Genomic DNA, 25,764 nt, shown 5'->3' on the forward strand with positions numbered 1-25,764 from the left:
TGTCTTGGTTTGAAAATATATTGCCTCCAGAGGCCCAAATATAAAGGAAAAAGATGAATTTGGGGCAAGTGCTTTCTTTGTGAGTGTTGATCCTCAATACATTCACCTTGTGATGCTTTGTGTGAAATGATACAGCTCAGCGTGAGCTCATAAGTGATCAAGAGTATTTAACCACATTAAACTGGACATGAAAGATAAACTAAAGCAAACGAAAAGAAGTATTAAGTACAGTAATCAAGATCTGTGATTTGAATTTGCCTTGATTATGACAGCTTAATGTTTCAGAACTAAGTTTTTTAATTTCAAATGAAGAAAGTAAACACTTGTGTTGATTTGCTGGAAAGTTTATGAACTCCAGAAAGTCTGTAAACTCTATTCCTGTGACATAAGTCAAGATGAAGTCTTGGTGAAAGATGAAATCTGCCTTTCCTTACTTCTAAGGAACCTTACACAATGTGAACAATTACATTTCAGACTTGTGTTTTCTGCCCTTGCAGTTAGATGGATGAATGTATTTCTCAGATTTACATTGACATTTCCCTTCAGTGCCAAATGGCAAAAAACAGATTACTACATTAATTTAAAAGAAAGCCACATTTGGGAAGTTTCAGAATAATCTCTATCTGTAGTTCTTTATGTATGCTTTCAATGAAAACAAGTTGTTGGAAGGAGGAGGGAGTGAGGACTGTCTCAGTTCTGCTTGTGTGCCTAAAGGGGGAGAAATTGTTTCATCCTTGGGACTGCTTTGGGTAGTTCCAGTCATGATTACTTCATTATGCAATAAAATAGAGTGGCATTTCTTTTAATTTTCTTCCAAAAGAAAATTAACTAAAACTGATTAACAAGAGTTTACAAATGCACAAATGTACCAATTTCACAAATCAAATTTAAAAATTTATTTAGAATTTTAAAATACATTGCATAGAAATTGACATTAGAAAACTGATAGAAGAAGATTTTGAAGGAAAAAAAGACATTTTAAATAAATATTACCTTCTAATTTAAAATACTTTATTTCTAATCTTTTTTTGTGTCCATATTCATCATCTCTTGATGTATACAGAGACACAGAAATGTAAATATCCTGTACAGGTTTGAATTAATAACAATATTTTTCCTCACAAAATTTCCCCACAAATTATCAGGTGCTGTTATTGATTATAATCCTTATTTATATTTGTTGAAGCAGTGGAAAATTCCCCATCAGCCAACATCTATATGTAAGTAATTAATTTCCAGCACATGATTACTGAAGAGGAACTTGAGGACGGGGTATTAAGGTTTGCATCCACTCATGTTGAAAGTGGAAAATCTTGCATATAGGCACAGTAGCACCAATCACTTTAGCGCACCATATTTCACAGGTCTCTCTGCAAGAAAGAGCTGCCAGCAACTTTGATCCAAATGGCAAATATGATGACAGACATCTCTTTGAAATCAATACTATGCCAAATAATCTGGAATCCCTCATCTTATAATTCTATATATATTACTTATTTACCCTTGCATATACTGATTGTTCTTCACATGGACAAAAGGCAATTGTCCAGCATGATTCACAAAGTAGATAAACTTAGGGTAAAGGAAGAGGTCTAAAAATAGAGAAGTTGGTTTGATGCCTACCTGGTTGGTACAGTATATTCAAACTTGTGTTTGCTGAGGGACCTTAGTCTCTTCATTAGTGCCTGTCAAATAACACATTATGTTATGAGTCGTTATCCTTGTCTGTGTTTGTGATCATATCACTAAATGAGCCAGTAGCAGAGGTTTTTTCAGGTAAAACTCAAATGCAGAAAGGAATAGATGGTCACATCTGGATTACTCAGAATCGATTTAAGCACTGTTTTTCTAACGGTGTTAACAAAGTTGGAGATATTTGCTATTCAAAGCCAATGAATTTACTTCACAGAACAGATACATAACATGAACATGCCTTTTAAAAAGCCAAAATATTTGTTGTCTGAACAGCTGGAAAGATTAGAAAAAGAAATTTGTAGGTAAATCAAATCTTATTAAAGAGTATTAAAGAGTAAAAAAGTCTGTGTCTGGATAAACATTTTACTTATCTAATACACATGTAGTATTAAGAAGTCATAGAATCATAAACTTGTAGAAAGGCTTAGTTTGGAAGGCACCTCAAAGATCATCTAGTTCCAACCCCTCTGCCATGGGCAGGGACAACTTCCACTACACCAGGTTGCGCAAAGACCCATCCAACCTGGCCTTGAACACTTCCAGTGATGGGACATCCACAGCTTCTTAAGGAAACATGTTCCAGTGCCTCAACACCCTCACAGTAAAGAATTTCTTCCTAACATCTTGATCTATCCTTTTATTTTAAAACTGTTTCCGCTTGTTTTATCACTATCTGTCCTTTAAAAAATTGCTCTCCCTCTTTTTTGTAAGTCCCTTTAAAATACTGGAGGGCCTCAGTGAGGTCTCCCTGGACCTCAGAAATAGTATCACTGAGTTGATGCAGAAAAATTAAACTGAGTTACCTACAAAGTTGGACCTGTGTCACAGGTCTTACAGCAAGCGCATATTGAAGCTGCAGCTGGAGACCAGGAGCATACTTTATGGCATATGAAAAAGTACTGACATCTATGTTCAGGCATGACTCTCTGTCACAGTCTGATGAGACTGGAATGTTTACTAAAGAGGATGAGTTATGAGATAGACCAAACTTCTCTCTCTCAGCAATTGTAAATTCAAAATTAAGGGGATTTAATCGAGGAAGTGTGGAAAAAACAGAAGAAATAACAACCCTTTATTAAAAGATATATGTATGTTGGCAAAAACAGTAACAGAACACAAAAAAACTAGACGGTAATCCTAGAAAAAAAAAACAAAAAAAAGTCTGACTGAATACTTCTCTGTCCTTTGGCGCAGTCCTAATCGTGGCCGGCAGGGGGCGCTGTTGGGCTCTGGCGGTCACCACATGGGGAGGGGGTCTGGGGGGTGGTCTCGGATCGCAGGAGAAGCCGAAAGGAAAATGGAGACCCTTCCCCCAATGGGAGAAAGGCAGAAGGAAAAGCAGTTCACCCCTACGGGACTCACTGTTCCCAGACGATGGTGATCCAAGGCTCTCCCCTTCTCTCCCAGCAAGCACAGGCCTCTCTGATGAAAAAAAAAAAACACAGTAGGTCCTGACTGGAGTCACGAGGCAGTGGCAGCGCAAGGCCGGTGGTCAGGCCTCACCAGGACGAAAGAACCAGAAAGACTGGCTGCCAGGCTTTTCCTCCAGAAATGCGTGGACACAGTCCCTGTCTCCGTCCCAGCGAGAGAACGCCACAGTCTGACCTGTCCTCCATCTGGGCGGCCAGCTCCCCAAATCCCAAAACCTCCCGCCCCAGCATTCGATAGGCCATTAGCATGGAATGCAGCCTGGCCAGCCATTTCTTTTGTAAGGCTAATTGATTCCCTTCCCCCTTCCCTATTCGAACTCTGTTTCTCTTACAGGGAAGCAGGGAAAGAAAAATTTCTCTCTCAGATTTATAACCTATAACACTCTCTTCCCCTCAAATTTCTATTTACTATAATGCACTCTTGAACCCCTGTTAAAGGTGTAGATACCTAGATAAGCAGTCTCCTTTTTTTCTCTGAATAGGAATCCTATCATTTGTTTTCAGACTGCGTTTATGAAGAGCTATAGTTTTTACAGTTCATTATGTTAACCTGTATTAAGAAATGCTACTTTTTTCCACTAATATAATGAAAATCAGTTTTTCAGCTGATTTTAGAACACATTTGCTGTTATCTCAAAATGGAGTTGCACCAACAAGTGTCAGCACATGAAATCAGTTACAAAGAATAGCATTGTAAAGCTAGTTGAATGTTAACGCCTCAGACAAATGAGTTGTGATTAAAGGTTGATAGTTTTACTGGAGGTAGCTCAGTAAGACAGTAGCAGCTTGCCAGCAGTTTAATCAATTAACCAGATTTCTAAAAATACCTTGACCTTTTTATCTTCCTTTTAATTGGGAAGATAATCCTCTGATATAAGAAATATAATTGGTCTGTGCCGTGCATTTGAGCCTAGACTTGCATGGGCTTTAAAGCCACTTGTTTAAGGACAGAAATACACTGGAATTTGATTTTAATGTTTGACTTGGTGCCAGGAAGATCTTGCTCTGTAACTACAAGAAAATGTATGTCACATGGCTGCATTGCAGTAGTTCAGAATTGTAGAAATCTTTGCACAGTCTTCATTCAGGCCCCAGTGTCACTCACTTGTTTGTTGTGTATAATCTGTTCGAATTTCTGACAACACCACCCCTAAAATAGTTAACTCAAAAGAACTTTTTGAAAGTACTATTTAATATATAGTACAAAAATATCAACGGGCTGAGACAATTACCATGTAGAACATTTCTGAATCTGATTACACCACAATTTAACAGTAAATGTAGGAACAAAGGGCTGATGTTTAGAAAGGGCATAGGGGAAATGCTTTTTCAAAATCTGGATACAATTATTTTATTATAATTTTGTAATTATTATTTAAATAAGAGACTCTCCATTTTCCGGTTTTGAAGACTTTAAAATATTCTATCTCTGCATTATACGATTATTAGTGAAGTGTTAGCAGTAGCATAAAATATATTGCATAAAAAAATCTGATGCTCTCTATTGTATTCTAGATAAAAAAGTACTCCACTCACGTTAAGATAAAATGAAAGGAAAGTAAAGTTGTACAACTATAAGATTAGAAGGGAGCTTGAAAAATCACTTTGGTCATCGTCATACAGTGAAGACATCTGAACATATATTTTTCTAAACTGCTCTTGAAAAACACTGTGGAAACAGTTTTATGACAACATGCAGTAGTCTGATCCACTGCTTTATAACATTAAAAAGAAAGTTAATATCTTATCTATAATTTTTTGTTACAAAAGAAACTGAATTATACTTGTCCTTTCCTATGGTCTTCATTACTTCTTCATAGCAACCCATTACAATTAGAAGACAATATTTTCCCACTTCCTGCCTCCAGCAAAGGCAATTTGATTATTTTTTGCTTCATGCACTCTCTAACATGCTTGCCATATATGTCATTTTCTTTGTAGGCTCTTTTTTTTTTCTTAAAGTGTGGTGCCTTAAACTGACTGTGGTATTGTAACTAAGGATCACTAATGCTAAGTAGAGCTGAATAATTGTATTCCCTTTTGCAGAGAGCTGAGAGAAAATTTCTGTCAAACAGTGCTCGGCATCCAGTTGTCTGCTTCGCTCCACTGCCCCATTATGGTCAGTGGTAGGGTACATTGTGTCCACATCTTAGCCTTTCACACATACTGACTTCCTTGGTTTAGTTTAAATGTACATTTATTGAAAATTTAAGCCAGGAATTTAGCATTTAAAAATTTTTCTTAACTACTTTTTAATAATCTAGATGTAGTAACTAGTTCACTCTATATTCTGGAACTGTTCTGGGACCAAAGTTGACCAGTTTTCAGTTCTCTTTTCCCTCCTTTTCTTTGCACTTTTGAAGATAGGTCTATGACATTTTTTCCTCCATTTGCAGTCCTCTAAGCCTTTTCCTATTGTTTTCTCTAAAAGTACTATTAATGTTTCAAATTTTTCATACAGTGCCAAAACATTTTAATGTGATTTTACACTTACGACTTAAATACAACTATCACCAATTACTTCTTCTTTACAGGATCAAACCTGTATCACCATCTTCTTTTTAAACATTGCTTTTGCAATCAAGTTTCAACTCAGACTTCAACAAAGAAAGAACAGAAAACTTCAGTTGTTATTTGTGTGGGTTTTTTCAGATTAGACTTGTGCCGGTACTTCTAGCTTTTCTCTTATGCAGTTTTAGAACCTGACCTTTTTGTGCTTTTATTTCTCTTATTAATTCATACTCATATACTCTGTTGTATTTCTGGATTTATCCTTACAGCTATGGGTTCTTTCTTTCTAACCTCAAATAATTATACCAGTGCCGCCAGGCCCCGTGCCCAGATGCGCCCATGCGGTGCCGCCCGGCCCGCCCCGGAAGCATGCGCAGTGCCACCCGGCCCCGGGCGCATGTGCCCGGCCCCAGCCCTGGGCAGGGAAAGGAGAGAGAGAGGGAGAGAGAGAGGGAGAGAGGGGGAGCTTCGCTGGCATGGACTGTGCCCACACGGGAGATGAGAGGGGGAACCTCAGAGCACACAGAGGAGAAGGACAACTCTAAACCCAGGTAGATGGAGCTCGCTTAGCCCTGTAAGGCCATCCATCTAAGAGAAGGTCACTCTAATTAAACCTACGTCCTGAGGACCTCACTGCCACTGTCCAAGCTCACTTGGCCCTGGCAGATGAACCTTAGGATTAAAGGGTGGGTTCAGTTCCGCGCATAATGTGTCTCACCTAAAAAATCCACTGCGCAGGCTTGAAGGCCTTACCCACATTTGCAAAGCCCTGTAGCGACATCTTCTACAAATGTAGTCACACAAAGATCGAAAGACAAAGCCATATACATCTACCTCCAAAGGTGTACTCAAATTAACTCTAGCATGTTGGAACATCAGAACCATGCTCGATTCTGCGGATGGCGGACGTCCTGAGCGTCAGTCTGCCCTAATTGCCCATGAACTGTCATGTCTCAACACTGACATAGCTGCTCTCAGTGAAGTTCGCTTTCACGAGGAAGGCAGCCTTAAAGAACATGGTGCCAGTTACACACTCTTTTGGTCAGGTAAACCCAGGACCGAAAAGCATCTCTCAGGAGTTGGCTTCATGATTAAAAACTCTATTGTTCCTAAACTCGCAAATCTGCTGACAGGTCATTCTGACCGCATTATCTCCCTACGCCTTCCATTACACAACAAGCAACATGTTGTCCTCTTTAGTATATATGCCCCAACTCTCCAAGCTGACCCTGCTGAAAAAGATAAATTTTACACCAACCTGCGCTGCCTTACCCAAAAGGTTCCTTCAGATGATAAGATCATTATCCTTAGTGATTTCAACACCAGAGTAGGAAAGAATTTTGAAGCCTGGAAAGGAATATTAGGCAAGCATAGTGTTGGAAGCTCCAATGATAATGGTTGACTTCTGCTAGAATTCTGTGCGGAGCAACAGCTCACCATCACCAACACTATCTTTCAGCAGAAAAATAGTCTGAAGACAACCTGGATGCACCCCAGATCTAAGCATTGGCACCTCATCGACTATGTCTTGGTGCGACGGAGAGATATCAGTGATGTCCACCATACCGGCGTGATGCCCAGTGCAGAATGCCAAACAGACCATCGGCTTGTGCGCTGTAAACTCAACTTCAATGTTAAATTCAAACCTAAAAGGGGCAATATCCCAAGGAGGAGACTCCAAGTTAACAATCTCCAATCAGCCACAGTGAGAAACAAATTCCAGGCAAATCTTCAAACTAGGCTCGAAAATCATTCCACAGATTCTACAGATACCTCTCCTGAAATACTCTGGCACCATATTAAAACCAGTATCCTACAGTCCTCTGAAGAAACTTTAGGGTTCTCCCTCAAGAAAAACAAGGACTGGTTTGATGAAAACAATCAAGAGATCCAGGAATTGTTGAGGAAGAAGAGAACCGCCCACCAAGCACACCTTGCACTGCCATCCTATCACCTGAGAAAAGCAGCCTTTCATCTTGCATGCAGCAATCTCTGACAGAAACTCCGTGACATCCAGAACAAGTGGTGGATCAATCTAGCTGAAAAAACACAATTATGCGCAGACACGGGTGATCACAGAGGATTCTATGAAGCCCTGAAAACAGCATATGGGCCTTCATACCAAACCCAAAGTCCTCTACTCAACGCTGATGGTCAAACGCTTCTGACAGATAAAACCTCCATTCTGAATCGATGGTCTGAACACTTTCAGACTCTTTTCAGTACTAGCTGTGTAGTTCAAGAGTCAGCAATTCAGTCCATCACAGAACAACTGGTGAAGTATGAATTGGATACTGCCCCCACTTTAGGAGAAACCCTCAAAGCCATACAGCAGGTGAAAATCGGCAAGGCAGCTGGGGTTGATGGAATCCCACATGAAGTCTGGAAACATGGGGGCCAAGCACTCCATGCTAAATTTCACGAGTTTGTGGTGCGCTGTTGGGAACTAGGCGAACTACCATCAGACCTTCATGATGCAGTCATCATCACCTCATATAAGAAGAAAGGAGTTAAATCAGACTGTTCAAATTACCGTGGTATTACTCTGCTCTCCATTGCTGGTAAAATCCTGGCAAGAATACTCTTAAACAGACTAATACCCGCTATAGCAGAAGGAATTCTACCTGAAAGCCAATGTGGTTTCAGAGCCAACAGGAGTACCACAGACATGGTGTTTGTTCTCAGACAACTGCAAGAGAAGTGTAGGGAACAGAACAAAGGTCTCTATGTAACCTTTGTTGACCTCACCAAGGCTTTCAATACTGTGAGCAGAAAAGGTCAATGGCAGATTCTGGAACACTTATGTTGTCCCCCAAAGTTCCTTAAAATGATCATCTCACTCCATGAGGATCAGCACGGCCAAGTCAGATATGGCAATGCACTTTCTGAGCCCTTTCTAATAACTAATGGTGTGAAACAAGGCTGTGTTCTCGCTCCTACCCTGTTCACAGTCTTTTTCAGCATGATGCTCCAAAGGGTCACGGCAGACCTCGATGATCAGGATGGTGTCTGCATTCGATATTGTACTGGTGGGAACCTATTCAACCTAAGGTGACTGAAGGCCCACACTAAGACTTTAAACCATCTTGTCCAGGAGCTGCTTTATGCTTATGACACGGCCCTTGTTGCCCACACAGAAGCAGCTCTGCAGTGTTTAACATCCTGCTTTGCAGACGCTGCTGAGCTCTTTGGGCTGGAAGTCAGCTTAAAGAAGACAGAAGTTCTCTATCAACCAGCACCTCAGGAAGTCTTCCATCATCCCCATATCACCATTGGCGAATCAGAGCTCAAATCAGTCCAGCGGTTTAATTACCTAGGTAGCCTCATCTCCTCGGATGGTTAAGATTAACAGAGAGATAGACAACAGGTTAGCAAAGGCATATAGTGCCTTTGGAAAGCTTCATAAAAGAGTTTGGCGCAACAAACACTTGAAGAAAAGTACCAAGATCACTGTTTACAAACCCATTGTGCTGTCTGCTCTCTTATATGGATCCAAATCATGGGTCATCTACCACCACCACCTGTGACTCCTAGAACACTTCCATCAACGCTGCCTCCGTACAATCCTAAACATCCACTGGTCAGATTATGTGACCAATACATCTGTTCTAGAACAAGCAGCAGTCACAAGCATTGAGGTCATGTTGCTGAGAACACAGCTGCGATGGGCAGAACACATCTCAAGGATGAAGGACCACCGCCTCCCTAAGATCCCGCTTTATGGTGAACTTGCCACATGAGAGGAGCCCCAAAGAGAAGATACAAGGACTCCCTGAAACAACATCTCAGCCTTGGCCGTACTGATCAACATAACTGGTCTACTCTGGTCTCCAGTCAGGAGGTCTGGAAACACACCATCTATAACGCTGCTGATGCTTTTGAGAAAGCAGGCAGGATGACGCTCGAGGAGAAAAGACAGCACAGAAAGAACCGTGCCTTGCAGAATATACCACCTAAGGAGTCTTTCTGCTGTGCCTTTTGCAACCATGCGCTTGTAACAAATGTGGGTAGAGCCCTCCCCAAGCCTTCATTCGCTAAGCCTAGCCATGATGATAATTATATGACACACAACCATAGGACCCTTTTATATGATTTCTTTTTGCTTTTCAAGTCACTAAGGACACCCTGAATAGTTAAAATTCTCTCTAACCAGGCTTACCATCTTCTTCTTGCATTAGCTGGTTTGATAGTGTGCATTAATATGGTTTCTTCCAGTTAAGATTTAGTTCTGCCTAAAAGGGAGAATTGATTGAGATGTCAAAGGTTCATTGTAGTATGGGGTGAAAGTAATCGCAAGATCTCTCAACTCTTAATAAAGTCAAGACATAAAGATGATGAGTATATATATAGTATTTCATTCCTTACTTGTCTTTCTTGGAATATCAACTCTCCAAAGAAAAAAAATTGTTCCCCAGAATTTCTGTGATATTAATCATGTCATATGAAGTGTTTTACCAAGATTTCTAGATCTTTCAATCAATGCCATGTTCTTGTGTTTCATTTCCAAGATGTGGCACCTTGGTATTTTACAATCAGCCTTAAGTTTGTTCTATGATTCTCTAAACTCTGTACTATAGTAGCAGTTGGTACATCCCTACTTACACATGCAATATTTCTAATGGAAACGCCACCACTACTGGAAATTCTTTAGCTGAAAATTACTTAATCATATCCACAAGACTTTTATCTTGGATGGAGTTTACTCATAGATTAAAAGGCCAGGCAGGTACATACTTCATTCTCACAGCACAAAAATGCACAAGATTGCCTGCTGGTGAAGTTGTTTTGGGAAGCTGACCTGAACTGTCAGACAGCATTTCTGGAATTTTGTGATAAATGTATGAATAATTCCTCAGTTCATAGACTTACTGAAAAACAATTTGGGTCAAATTCTTAGCTAACGTAAGTTATCATTCCTTAGTTTACTTCATAGATTATATTACTTAATTTTAAAACCAATTACATTATTTTTTCATATTACATATAAAGGTTTGCAATGGTTTTGCATGGTAGTTGCTTATCTGAATGAAAATTATTTACTTGCATACAGTGTAGCACTGGACAGCAGTGACCAGGAATGCAGTTTAGAGATCTGAATCAAATTAAATCTGACAGATGCCCATTAAGTATAATGGGAGTTGGATCAACTCTATCACAAACAGAAAAGGAAAATACTCTTCAATAACATGTTGGGAGCTATGTCAAGTGATAAAATATGATTGTAACATAAAAAATGAGCTGCTAATATCCCACAACTAACATGCTCCAAAGAATGATTTAACAGTAATATTTTAGAAGAAGAACACATCATTTCTATTTCATACCAAAGTACAGAAATTACTGCTTCAACAAATGGATAACTTAGCATCATCTTTATGGGCCCTAGTATGATGCTCCCGTGTTCACTGATGTGAGAAAAAGGTCATTGTAAATGTGTCATCTCAGATATTTCACAAATCAAAGAAACTGGTGTTTCCACACAGTAAGGAGTTAATTCTAACTCTACCAGAAACCTAGTCTGTATATAACTGTGTTTCCTGAGCTGGAAAGCAAAAAGCAGATTATAATTCTTGCACACAAAACCTATTTCCTCTTTGTTGCAGAAAGAAGGGATAAATAATCTGTGCTTGTCTCATACTTGGTCCAGGGAGATTGCTCAAAAGAGCATCACATTTTTCGCTAGTCTTCATTCTCAGTTCTGCCAATTTTTGTCCCTTTTCCTCATCTGCCCAACCACTTGCATATAAGCAGAAGTTGTTTGAGAATGGCTACTTTTCCTCCACTTGGCTGTTACTATTATAAACAGTAGGAGTTGGTGAGGAAGGGAGGTGTATGTGATCTCTTGCATTCTTTAGGAGGTGAAAATAGTGGACATGAAATATGTGTGAGCTAGAAGTGACCAAGGAACCTGAACCTCAGGTATAGGAGTAGAGAAATTTGTTATTGCAATTACACTTTTTTTTCCTCAAAGGGAAGATGTAGCAATCTGTAATATTAACAATGAAATAATTTCAAGTACTGGCAACAGAACAAGCTGTTCAAGGAAATACGTGAGTATCAGATACAGAAAAAAAAAGAATCTTTTTCTGTAATCAGACACATTCTGAAACAGTAGTTAAGAAACAATTTACAACCAGATTGCAGAATCAGTTCTGTGAAATACACAACCAGTCTTTAATAATGGGAATAAGTTTTCCATGTTCAAATAGCTATGGTTCAGATTGTGTCAGTATTTCTATTGTAACTCATACTTCCACGTGCTTCCCCCACCACACTTAGCTGTACATGCTGGGAGTTTTTGCTGGGGTTTTTTTTGCACTGAAGCTTAGATTTCTTATGCAATTTCACTAACAAAATATTTAACCTTATAAAATACAGAGGTTTCGAAACAAACTATAATACATTCAGTGTGGTCTGGCTAGTCAAAGTGGGCTTTGAGTACATATGGTAAGAGGTGAAATGTCGGTTTCAGAAAATAGTAACTGAGACCAAGTGAAATTTTGCATACATGTCAGTGGATCTGTACTTAAGTCAGTAAGGCATGTGTGATTCCAATTTAAGTGCATTTTAAGGTCCACTGAAGTAACACTAAAAGGTTGGGCTGAGCCAAGCTTTTATGCAGGTGTGCAGATGTCTAAAGCAGAACTATGGGCACTTTTTAAAAATGTTGCTATTTGAGGAAGAATGTATAAAAATTAATGACTCATTGAGGCATAGGTTTTCCAGATGGGAGATAGCAGACAGTTAAGAAAACTAAAATGCCTATCTCACTCACTTCAGTAGCCCTGACTGGCACTGAATATGCCTTCTCCACTATTTGGCAGAGCAGTAGTTGTGGGACTGTTCTCCTGTTGAGGCTGTAGAGAACCCTATGATTAACTGCAAAACTCGTCTAGTGGATCATGTATTGGAAAATCTATCATTTATTCTAAAACACATACTTTAAGATACAGTTAAAAGCTGTTTTGTTCAAAATCCACATTGACTAAATGTATGTAATAATTTAAATATTTTTAAAGGTATTTCAGTTGTATTAAAAATGCCTCAGTAGTAACATTCTGCACAGTATTTATGTTAGTAAGTATAATGATTTACGTTTGTCTAGTTGCTTTTATCCTATGGGATCTCTGAGTTGTTTATAAGTATTAATAGTGTTTGTTTTAGTGGCTTTTTATTTTAGTTTAAAAAGAACCTGATCACATGTTTACATTACATTAATTTTGTACTTTGAGACATTTATGGTGTACCTTGACATTGCTAAAAATAACCTGTATAATTTAATTCAATTTTATTGCTGTTGCTTCCTATAAGTAGCTGTTGTAAAAATAGCTCTACAATATCACTTGGTTTATGATTTAGTTTCATGCTAGCAGCAGCAGTGGCAGCAGCCACTATGGCATGCTGGGAACAGCAGAAGGTTTCAAGGCCTCTGGAGGCAGGTTGTCCCCATGGCCAGTCCAAACCACAAGAAGCTCCATCAAAGTGGCCCTTGGGGAGTGCCGATGACCAGGAGTGACATGACCAGGTCATGCCAACAGGGAGACGTGCCTGAGAGGAGTGCAGTTGGTGCAAGGATGGCACACTCTGCCAGCTGCCAAGCTGCTGTCTGCTCTGCTCCCCCACAGGTATAGGCAGCAACCTTGACAGTCACACCAGCCACCTATTGCCTGTGCAAGCCCAACCAGCAGCTTGAAGACCCCAGGGAAGTAGAAGGGCTTACTAGGCAGCACTTTCACATCTTCAGAAATATGGTAGTAGAGACAAGGCAAGGGTTGCGCTCTGCAGCAGCCAGGATTCATCAGCCTATCCAAACTAGCTGGGGAGGACTGGAGGTGGCCACCAAGACAAAGCTTCCTATCAGGGAAGCTGCTGCCCTTGTGGAGCACTGCAAACTACCCAGCGGTTCTGAGTGGAGGAGAGTGCCAGCTTGACCTCCACAAGGTGTGCTCTGGTGGAGCCACCCAGACTGAGACTGGAGGAGACCATACTAGTTGCACATACTAAAAGACATAAAAGGAAGTGGAGAGTGTTAGTAGTGGGTGACTCTGCTGAGGCACCCATCTGCTGGGCTGATATACAGTCAAGAGAAGTTTACTGCTTGGTTGGAAGCTGAAATCTATGATGTCACAGGAGACTGCCACAACTGGTTAAAAGCATAGACTACTATCCTGTACTTTTTTCGCTGTGGGTACCAATGGCACAGTGAAACATAACCTGAGCAAGTTCAATAAGGACTTCAGAGCCCTGGTGGCACAAGTGAGAAGGACAGGGACCTAAGTGGTCTTCTCCTTTATCTTACCAGATAGAGGTACAGGTAGAAGTTGACACCATGCAGGTCAACACCTGGCTTCGTAGCTGTATCATCACCAGGGCATTGACTTCTATGGTCATGGAACTTTCTTTGATGAATAAAAACTACTGAGGAGAGGTGATATCCACCTATCTGGAAGAGGAGGTTCTGGAAGATTGGCTGACAGTGAATTGCATTTTACACTGGTGAACTTGGGAAATGGGGTCAAAATCCTTGTGTACTCATAAGCAACAGAGTGGATGAATACACCTATCACAGCAATGACATACACCCCCAAACCCTCCAAAAAGGTTCCACCAAAGTGTGAGACAGTCAACAGTCCAACCAACTGCATCTCTATACCAATGCACATAACAAAAAAGGAGGAGCCAGAAGCCACAGAATGGAAATCAATGATCAGATCATTATTACTGAAATTTGGTTGGATGAATCATATGATTGGACCACTACAGTCAATGGCTATAAACTGTTTGTGAGGAACAGAGGTAGCTCTTTACCGAAAATGGTGTATCGATTGCACAGAATCTGTCTTTGAAAAGCAGTAATGCACAGGTCAGGAGTTTATTAGTGAAAGTTAGAGACCAAGACAACAAAGAAAACCTCGTGGCTGGTATTTAGTAAAGGCTGCCTGATCAGGGGGAGGATGTCGATTAAATGTTCTCACTTCAACTACAGGAAGCATCACACTTGCAGGCCCTGATCCTAATAGAGGATTTCAGCCACTCTGACATTTGCTGAAAAAGCAGCACAGCAAGCTGCAAGCAGACCAGGTGACTGTAGAAACGGTTTGAGGACAACCAGGAGATCAAAAGGTCAACCAGAGAAGATGCACTACTTGATCTGTTTCTCACCAACACAGATGAGCTTACTGGAAAGGTCAATATTGGTGGTATCCTAAGCTTCAGTGATCATACCCTGGTAGAACTTGTGATCTCAAGAGTGAATAATATAGTCAAGACTCTAAAGTTTGAGAAAGTAAACTTTCAGTTTTTTAAAGGATCTGGTGAATGGGACCCCTGGGAAACTGCCCTCAGGGACAAAGATACTTTTATTAGACCACAAGGAGTATTTATTCTTATGTACAAGAAGTAAGGCAAGGACGGCAAGAGATGAGCACAGCTGAATAAGGATCTTCTAGTGAAACTGAAACATAGGAGGGAAATGCATAGGCAGTCAAAGTAGGGGCACACATTATGGGAATAGTGTAGGGATACTGCTCAAGAACATAGGGATGGGGTCCGGAAAGCTAAGGCATAACTGGATCTAAATTTGTCAAGGTATGTGAAGAAAAAGGGGTTCTACAGGTGTGTTAGTCAGAAAAGAAAGATAAAAGAAATAATACACCTTCCCGCTCCTCAGTAAATGAGACAGAGGATCTGGTGGAAATGGACATGGAGAAGGCTGAGGTACTCAAGAATTTTTTGCCTGAGTTTTAACCAACAACTTTTCTTCCCACATCTCTTGAGTCCCTGAATCTCAAGGCAAGGACTGAGGAAATTAATTCCCACCCATTGTAAAAGAAGATCAAGTTTTAGCCCATCTGAGGAACCTGACAACACACAAGTTCAGGGGACCCGATTAGGTGCATTCCAGGGTCCTGAGAAATTTGGCCAATGGATCCACTAAGCCATTCTCCGCCATACTTGAAAGGTAATCACAATCAGGTGAAGTCCCCTGTGGCTGGAAAAAGGAAAATATCACACTGATGTTTAAAAAGGATAAGAAGAAGGACCTTAGGAACTACTGACAAATTAGCGTCACCTCTGTGCCCAGTAAGATCATGGAACAGTTCCTCCCGGAAGATATGTCAGGGAGGGGAATAGAGACAGGGAGGGGAATAGAGACAGTCATCATGGCTTAATCAAAGATAAATTGTGCCTGACTAATCTACTGGACTTTTACAATGGAATAAGGGAAGAGCAGTTGTTGTCATCCATCTTGACTTCTGTAAGGCTTTTTATATGATCTCACACAACATTCTTGTTGCTAAATTGGAGACATATGGGTTTTATGGACAGACTATTCAATGGATAGGAAATTGGCTGGACATCTTAATCCAAAGACTTGCAATCAACTGCTCAAAATCCAAGCGGAGATCAGTAACAAGTAGTGTTCCACAGAGGACTATACCAGGACTGGTACTGTTCAATATCTTTATTAAGGGACAAGGGAAAATGGTTTTAAACTGAGAGAGAATAGTTATAGACTGGACATAAGGAAGAAATTATTTATTGTAAGGGTGCTGACACACTGGAAGAGGTTGCCCAGAGAAGTTATGAATGCTTCCTGACCTGATCTAGTGTAAGATGCACTTGCTCAGGCAGAGGATTTAGAACTAGATGATCTTTGAAGGTCCTTTTCAACTCAACACATTCTGTGATTCTATGATTCTGTGGTTCTATGCTTACAAACATCTAATATTGTTAGGAAACATCTGTATACACTCACACTTCTATGAATTATTAGCAAGAGTTTCTTGGGCCTTAAGCAGGAACTTCAAGTTTTTGCTGAATCATATTGTGTTTTAAGGTTGGTACTGTTGCTATTGAAACAGTAGACTTTAATAGTTGACTCTTATCGGAAGAAAATTGCATCTATAATTGCACGCACCATTTAAGAAAAAAAAGGGATCTGGAACAGCACATTCTCCATGACACTGATTTCCACCAGTGCCCTTCATACTGAAGTCTACATTCTGTTACCACTGGATAACATTTTGCTTGTCTTAAATGTTAAGAGAACTCCTGAGACGTAATCTTTGAGTAAGATGTAATAATCTTGACTAATTTAGATTATTAGTCTTCAGCTGCTTCATGAGACTTTTGCCTTATCTTTCTTCTATCATTGTGAAATTGTTCAAATACATCAGATATACAAAGAATATACCATTTTATTCTGTAATGATGTTTACATCAGTGACAATGTTCTTCTGAGATTAGTTAGATTGGAGACATGAGCTGTATCATTTATGATATTATCTACAGGGTTTAGGAGGGAAGTGTTCATGCTGTGGTAAAGAAGCAGGAAAGAGAGCCCCTTACAAATCATGGCCCTAGAGTGGTCAATCATAAGAGCAGGACCACATGTACTCCATCCTTTTGGATCCCTCAGGATTAATTCTACATAGCTTCCACATGAAGAAGATAATCTCTTATAAACCACCACTGTTGTACTCCTGCCCATCTGCGCAGTAAAGCTTTTTACCTTCACTGTCGTTGCTCAGTTCTCAGATCTTTATGTATTCCTCAAGGGGCCCTATGTCTCCCACCACTAAAATCTGCTGCCCCTTTCTTAACACTCATCAGGGTTGCAGTCTGAGAAAAGTGGACAGTAATATAAGAATCAAAAATCTGAACCCATGGCAGCCCTTTGGACTATCACCATAGCCTTTAGGTGTTGGGCTGTTTCTTCCATAACTTAAATAAGGATGGAAAATTGACAAAGCCAGCAATAAGTAAAATCATTATATATAGTCGATTCATAGGTAAAATGTTATAACTTACATGTGGAAGCTAGCAGGTGCCACTAACCCATCAGATGATGAGAGAAATTAAATGGATATTTGAATATCTAAAGGCTGATGGGCATGATATTATTGTAGATATATAATCTCATAAACATATTCAATATTTTAATATTGTTCAGCACAAATTCTACTAAACTCTAGTATGACTTTCACTAACCTTCTTTGTGCAAATTCTTTATAATGAATGTCACAAGATGTTCAAACAAGTTTAAAGAAACTATCTTTGACAGGACCAAGTTAATTGCCCTTAGATGTGATATCACACTTTGCTTTGCTAGCTGGATTCATCTTCATTTTCTCTTCACTGAAATACTCCTTCCTTCAGAAACACATCATTATAGTCTACACATTTACCTTAATGTGACAAAGAAATATATCCTGAAACAATTTCTCTAACAATAATATCTAACAATTTCTCTAACAATATCTAACAATATCTGTTAGATATTTCCTTCTTAGCTGATGCTTTCTTTCCAGACTATTTGTTGCATAATATTCCATTTATGATGATATCTTTCAGTAGTGTCAGACACTATAAAAGACCACAACATATTTGCTTTATTTTTTTTGCAAACTCTCATGGATACCACAAAACCAAAACAGGAAAGTTGCTTTTTAACTAAAAGCAGGGTGGAACATCAATAACAAAAAGCAAAGAAATCTGGGCATAAAACCTTGGGTTTGCTACTAAACAGAACCTTAGAACAGCTATTATATTTTACTATGCGTCCCAATAACAAAGTGGGATATTAGTTCTCCTTAGCCAAGGTATCTGATTAATTTGTATGAATTGGATAATGACTTCATTTCTCATGGATTTAATAGCTGCCATTACAGGAAAAATTGGCTTGTTGTCAGCCAACAGCATTAGCTTTCCCTGAATTGTGGTTAAAGGTCATAAAAGAGCACTTAATTTGATTTATTTTATTAATCAAAACCATACATGTTTTATAAAGGTCTCATGATCTCGCATTTGCTATCTGCAGTTGGATGTGAATCCATCAGCCTTTAAAGCCTTCAGCACCCTGAGGAACTGTTCTTGGATACTGCTGGCATTTTTCTCAGAGAACACACATTAAATGTACTCTTGAAATTTTCAAAGTAGAAACAAAGCTTACTTAATTTCTAATAGAAGTAAAAATTATAAGCAATTGATGAAGGCTGTAAGGATTTGCAGAGACATAGGTATTGACAGAAAATTGGGAGATTTGGACCTAAAATCCATTATTCTATATCAAGCAACCATGTCTCTGCTAAAATTTCCATGACCTACACAGAACACTTTGTACCAATAAAGGGCTCAATTAACATTAAGACCCTTTTATTAAGTTAGAAGGTATTTTTACTGAATTATAAAGAACGTAAAGTTTGTCCTGTACTTTTCCCTAAAGTCACACTAACATTTCTCCAAAAAAAAAAAAAAAAAAAAAAAAAAGACATTTGCAAGTAATCAAAAAACTTCTGTTCCTGATTTAACAGCAGAGAAAATTGAGTAATAAGCCTATGGTTAGATAATACTGCTGAATGACAAAGCTTTTTTTTTGAAGAACAGTAGCTGAAGTTCTGAATTCAATAGACAGCTGTTCTCAGGGAAAGGGAAATTTACGTGTCACAATCAGAATTTAAAACACCCCTCCCAAAACTTACAGAATGAAAGAAATAATTACCTCTAGCCTGTTATCTGAGAGGAAATCTTCAATATGAAAATTAATAAGTTTAGATATTCTTTTGCTTTTCTCTATAATGATATCTATAGTTTTACTTCAGCCTGAAATGCAAAATATTGATTTAATCATGGTGATCTAGGATAAGATCCCAAATGGAATATGGCTAAGCAAGAACTGTCATTCTGATTTTGAAATTTCGTTTCTTGAACAAAAATCCTCTATAATTATTAAGTTCTGAGATAGAAATGAAATTATGCATAGATTGAGTGGACTCATACACAAAGCTGTGGAACTGAAGCTTGCAGCAGGGAAAAGTAATTCACAGCTGCAGTATCCAAGAAAATAAAGAGTGTATTTACTGAGACATTTCAATTCTAATATTAAGGTAACAGTATAATTTCAAAACATTGAACTTTAATTGCCTGATGCATTGCACTGAGAGAAAGTAAAAGTTACAGAACTGTAGATTGTCTAAAAATGTTATCTACTTTTCATTCTTGCTCACAAAACATATGATTGCCAGGAACCATTTAAACAATTATGCTTTATTTTAGCCCTTGTTTATAAAAAAAAAAGGCAGTGGCATACTTTTATGTACAATTTTTCTAACAAAGATGTGATGTTCCTGAAGCTGAAGAGTTAGTTTGTGTGTGGGGAATATTTTGCAAATTACAGTGGGAATATTAACAGTACTGTTACATTCAGTGTTAATAAGAATAATGTTAGTACAATTTCCAAGCCACCTGCTCAGAAAATGGTCTGCTACATGATGTCAGTTATGTCACTTTCAGTTTCAGTAGTTAGTCAGACAAAAGGCAAAGAAGAAAAGCAATTTCCTTTAAAAACTGAATTTGTAAGGGGTTTTGTTTCCAGAGGTAAGTAGAGCTGGCAAGAGGAATCAAGCATATGAGTTCTAAGAAATTTGTTGCCTAAATAATTACATTACATTTTTGAGCAATAAGTTCCTTTTTGGTAAGACTGTAATTTCTCTAGGCAGAGGAAGCTTATTGATCCTTCTGAATGTGTATTCAGTCAGTCTTATCTAACTATTCACTTGTTTGACCCACGTCAGTGTAAGCAGTCTATAAAAAATTTGATGGTTTCTCAAGTTTTACATTCAAAATTATCATAAATTAAATCAGTGTAGAAAAATGAATACAGAGATGTGAGGAACAAATTATGTGAAAAGATGAAAAGTTCTGCTTTAAATTAGTCATTGCTATAGAATGCTGCAGTGCCAGCACAATAACTAAGATGGGAGTAAATGAAAGGGGGGGGGGAAGCAAACTGAAGGATATGAATACCAAATGTACTGGGTTTGATTTGGTTTGACAGGGATGCAGTTAATTTTCTTCACATGAGTCCATATGGTGCTGTTTAGACTGGTGACCAAAACAGAGCTGATAACACACCAGTGTTTAACCTATCACTGAACAGTCCTTGCACAGTGTCAACGCTTTCTGTTTCTCCCTCCACCTCTCAGCAGTAAGGCTGGGAGTGGGCAGGAAGTTGGACACATCTGACCAAAAATGGCCAGAGATACTCCATGCCATGTACCATCCTGTTGAGAAATAAAATGTGTGTGTTGCTTGGGAACTGGATGGGCATTGGTCTGGTGGTGGTGATTGAATACTTTTGCGTCCTTTGGGTGGGGTTCTTCCCCTCCCTCCTCCACTTACTAAACTGTCTTTATCTTAAGCCATGAGTTTTCTTACTTTTTGCTCTCCTAATTCTCTCCCCCATTCCAAGGGGGAGCAGAGGTTGGTGGTGAGCAAGTGATTTGATGGGGACTTAGCTTAGTCAGCTGGGGTTAACCCACAAGGCCAAAGTAAGAGCAATGCAAAACAAGAATAGGCAACAATCAATGTAATTTTTCTCCTCTATCTTTTAAAATCAAAGGGAAGTCAGTGTAAGACAACCACGGATGAGTCTCAGAACTCTTGCTCAGCAACTACCCGTGCTATTAGATCTTACCTTTTAATTTAAAGACTGAAGGACTTGGCTGCAAATATAGGGCAACATTATGGATTACATTCTAAAAATGTAGATGTCATGGAAATTAGATTTCTGGCAATTTCATTATGCTTAATTTCATTGACAGATAAGTATTAAAGCCATGGTTTCAATGACCAAATCTATATCATTAAAAAAGAAAAAGGAACGTGCTTCAACTTTGGAACATTGGTTATCCATACTACCTAAATTTTAACTATGTGAGATTTACTGTCTCTTTCCAAGAAGATTCCCAAATATGAGTTTGGGATTAGCACATGCTATCATTCACACAGCATGGATAAGTCTATAGTGGTTTCTTTCTCACTGCTGTGTAATCTTTCAGCATTATTTATTTCCACACTCAAACTTAAAATATAAGCAAAATAATATTAATGTGTAAGACTCACATGAAACTGAGGGTAAATCCATGGTTGTGTGAATGCCACTTGTGACTTCTAGGCTAGTGGTACCTGATCCTGTGCTATTTATCAGTATGGAGTTGACATTTCCACTGGCAATTTACCTTAACCATGCAATGTCATGAATATTGCAATGTAGAAATAGTAATATGAAGTTTTATCAGGTTAAGTGACATGTTTTCAGAAAGATCTGAAAAACTCTGATGACAGCGTGATGACTTGTTTTCCAAACTGCTTGCCATAAGAATGAATACTATTTTGTACAGAATGTTCAACAGAGCTTAGATTAGTATTTTAATTTATTTATCAGGTAACCTTAAACAGTACCTAGGTTTTACTGTTTCCTTCCTTTCTTCATGTTACAATACCTTACTTCATCTTTGTATAGACTAGTCTTAAGAGTAAATTTGGTTTAATTGTTCTACTGACTAGAGCTGTAATGTTACCAGTGTCTATACTGAGGTTACCAAAGTCACATGGCTCAAGTTGATTTCATTTGTACTGCCAGGAGGGATGGAGCCATGGGTGGGAACCAGTCCCCTTTGGGATCTGAGTAGGTCTGATTGTCCTCACAAAAAGCTTCAGTTTATTTTGATTTAGAACTAGAATGTGATCCAAAGGTGATCTGGGCTCCAGTGTGTGCTGACTGTGTAGATGAGGCGAGCAGCTACTTTTTTGTTCAATAACATTTCCATATGTATCTCTGCAAGCCAGTGGGATCCTAGTCATTGCTAGTCATTGCTAGTCATGTCAAAATACTATGTAGAGCAGAACAATCCAAAATAAATTTCCTTGCAATTAAACCGTGACAATGGGAAATATCAGACTGTCTTTGACCATTTCAGAAGGCATTAATGACTTTACATTCATTTGTTCTCTTATGATACAAGAAACATTAAGACCTGATAGAGTACCATTTACAGTTTCCTAAATTTTCTTTCTTTATGTGTATATATCCCTCCTTCACAGTGGTAATTCTCACTTCTTGTTGTATAACTACAGTTTAAGCCAGCAGCTGGTCCAGTTCTTAAAGCAAAGCATCTGTAGACAGTACCAAAGGGAAGAGTACATATATTTTCCTCTCTGGAAAAACTTCATGCAAGTCGCTCTTTGTGTTGCATCTCATAGGCAATATCTTCACAGAAAATGAGCTATACTATGTTTGACTGATTGCAAAGGTTTTATTATCAGAAAAAAGATCCTTCTCCTTTCTCAGATTCTAGCTTTGCTATATCACTCACTAAACTACCTGTCAATATGTATAAAGTAGGCCTAATCAGCTGACCAAGGGGTGGAACTGAGGTCATTTCAGGGAGATTTAAACTGCTGCAGGGAGCGTGGGGACCTGGAGCATGGGGAACAGGCAAACAGGGGCGTGGCACATCAGTGAGAGTGTGGCACAGCAGTTTGCGTGGCAGTTCGCACAGGCAGGGTGAACAGGAAGGGCACAGCCACCCTCGCAGCTCTCCCTGGTGGCTTGTGAGGTAGGTGTGTGGCTGTTGGGTTTTGGTGTTTTTCTTTTCCTGCAACTCAATTTGACCCAGCAATGGTTTCCAAACAATCGAAAGCCGTTGCTGCTGCTACCAGGATGAGTGTGCTAACCCAGACAGAACCCCCCCAGGAAGGATGCAGCTGTTCAGGTCTCTGGCTACACAGGGTACCTGAGCCTGATGTTGGTACCAGAGGACAGTGCAAGACACGCCTGCGTACGATGCGAGCAGGTGAATGATTTGCTGTGCTTAGTGGCAGAGCTCAAGGAAGAAGTGGAGAGGCTAAGAAGTATTAGGGAGAGTGAAAGGGAAGTAGACTGGTGGAGTCATACCCTTGACCCCAAAAGAAGTCCAGCAGGAGACGGTGAGGCCCTGTCTCTCCTCCCATCAGGCAGATGGAGCAAACCAAGTAGTTGGGGGGGAATGGAAACAGGTCCTTGATCAAAGATGTAAAGGATTCCCCTCCCGACCCCCATCACCTCCCATGGTTCCCTTAAAGAACAGGTATGAGGCCCTGGACCCAGAGAGTCAGGCAGAGGGCAGTCAAGAAGAGGATGTGTCTGGAGGGTCTCCTGGTTGCACCCCATCTACCAGATAGATTACAACCATAAAGAAAAAAAGAAAGATAGTTGTAGTAGGCGACTCCCTTCTGAGGGGAACTGAAGGCCCTATGTGCCAACCGGACCCATCCCACAGGGACGTCTGCTGCCTTCCTGGGGCCTGGGTGAGGGATATTAGTAGGAGACTCCCTGAGCTAATGCTCTGATTATTATCCACTGCCGGTGGTCTAGGCTGGCAGTGATGACATTAATCAGGCTAATTAAAAAGGACTTCAAGGCACTGGGTTGATTAGTTGATGGGATAGGAGCACAGGTGGTATTCGCCTCAGTTCCTGCAGTAGCAGGGATGAATGAGGAGAGGAGTAGGAAAATTCATCAATAGGTGGCTAAAGGATTGGTGCCACCGGCAGAACTTTGGTTTCTTGAACCATGGGGCAAATCCTATGGTACCTAGCCTGCTAGAATGAGATGGGCTTCATCTTTCTAGCAAGTGTAAAAGGACTCTAGCCCATAGTTGTCGAGACTGATCAAAAGGGCTTTAAACTGGGTTTGAAGGGGGAAGGGGTTGAAACCAGGCTCTCCAGAGATGAACCTAAGGGTAGAAAGCCTGAGTTAGAAGTGAAATCAGCAGCCCAGCTGAAGTGCATGTACACGAATGCACACAGCATGGGTAACAAACAAGACGAGCTGGAAGCCATCATGCAGCAGGAAAGCAGTAGGACAAGAGGGCATGGGCTTAAGCTGTGCCAAGGGAGGTTTAGGCTGGATCATAGAATCATAGAATCAACCGGGTTGGAAGGGACCTCCGAGATCATCAAGTCCAACCCTTGATCCAACACTACTAGACCATGGAACCAAGTGCCACATCCAGTCTCATCTTAAAAACGTCCAGGGACAGAGAATTCACCACCTCACTGGGCAGCTCATTCCAATGCCTGATTACCCTTTCTGTAAAGAATTTCTTCCTAATATCCAACCTAAACTTCCCCTGGCACAGCTTAAGACCATGCCCTCTTGTCCTACTGATAGCTGCCTGGGAGAAGAGACCAATCCCCACATGGCTACAGTCTCCTTTCAGGGAGTTGCAGAAAGCGATGAGGTCTCCCCTGAGCCTCCTCTTCTCCAGGCTAAACAACCTCAGCTCCCTCAGCCTCTCCTCATAGGACTTGTGCTCCAATCCCTTCACCAGCCTTGTTGCTCTTCTCTGGACATGCTCCAGCACCTCAATATCCTTCCTGAACTGAGGGGCCCAGAACTGGACACAGTACTCCAGGTGTGGCCTCACCAGCACTGAGGACAGGGGAAGAATCACTTCCCTGGACCTGCTGGCGACACTGTTCCTGATCCAGGCCAGGATGCCATTGGCCTTCTTGTCCACCTGGGCACACTGCTGGCTCATGTTCAGCTTCCTGTCAATCCAAACTCCCAGGTCCCTTTCTGCCTGGCTGCTCTCCAGCCACTCTGTCCCCAACCCGTAGTGCTGCATGGGGTTGTTGTGGCCAAAGTGCAGGACCCGGCACTTGGCCTTGTTTGAACCTCATCCTGTTGGAATCAGCCCAACTCTCCAGCTTGTCCAGGTCCCTCTGCAGAGCCCTCCTGCCTTCCAGCTGATCAATGCTCCCCCTCAACTTGGTGTCATCTGCAAATTTGCTAATGGTATGCTTAATCCCCTCATCTAAATCATTGATAAAGATATTAAACAGAACTGGGCCCAACGGATCCCTGGGGAACACTACTAGTGACCGGCTGCCAACTGGATGCAGCACCATTCACCACCACTCTCTGGGCTCAGATATTAGGAAGAAATTTTTTACAGAGAGAGTAATCAGACATTGGAATGGGCTGCCAAGGGAGGTGGTAGATTCACCATCCCCAGAGGTTTTTAAGATGAGACTGGATGTGGCACTTAGTGCCACGGTCTAGTAACCATGGCAGTGTTGGATCAAGGGTTGGACTTGATGATCTCGGAAGTCTTTTCCAACCTGGTTGATTCTGTGACCCACTGTAGTGATCCTAGATCACACATCTGAATGTCATCACCCTTTTTCCTCAGGTGCCCAACTGGTCTGTGATGTGTCTGGTTCTGTTTCAGTAATGCAGGTGGTTAAAAATTTCATGGTTCATATACTGTACTGATTTGCCAAAGAGAAGAATATTCTT

The sequence above is a fragment of the Pipra filicauda genome, unplaced genomic scaffold (assembly GCF_003945595.2).
Source record: "Pipra filicauda isolate LSUMZ 115617 unplaced genomic scaffold, ASM394559v2 scaffold113_size4260070_pilon, whole genome shotgun sequence".
Taxonomy (NCBI): Eukaryota; Metazoa; Chordata; class Aves; order Passeriformes; family Pipridae; genus Pipra; species Pipra filicauda.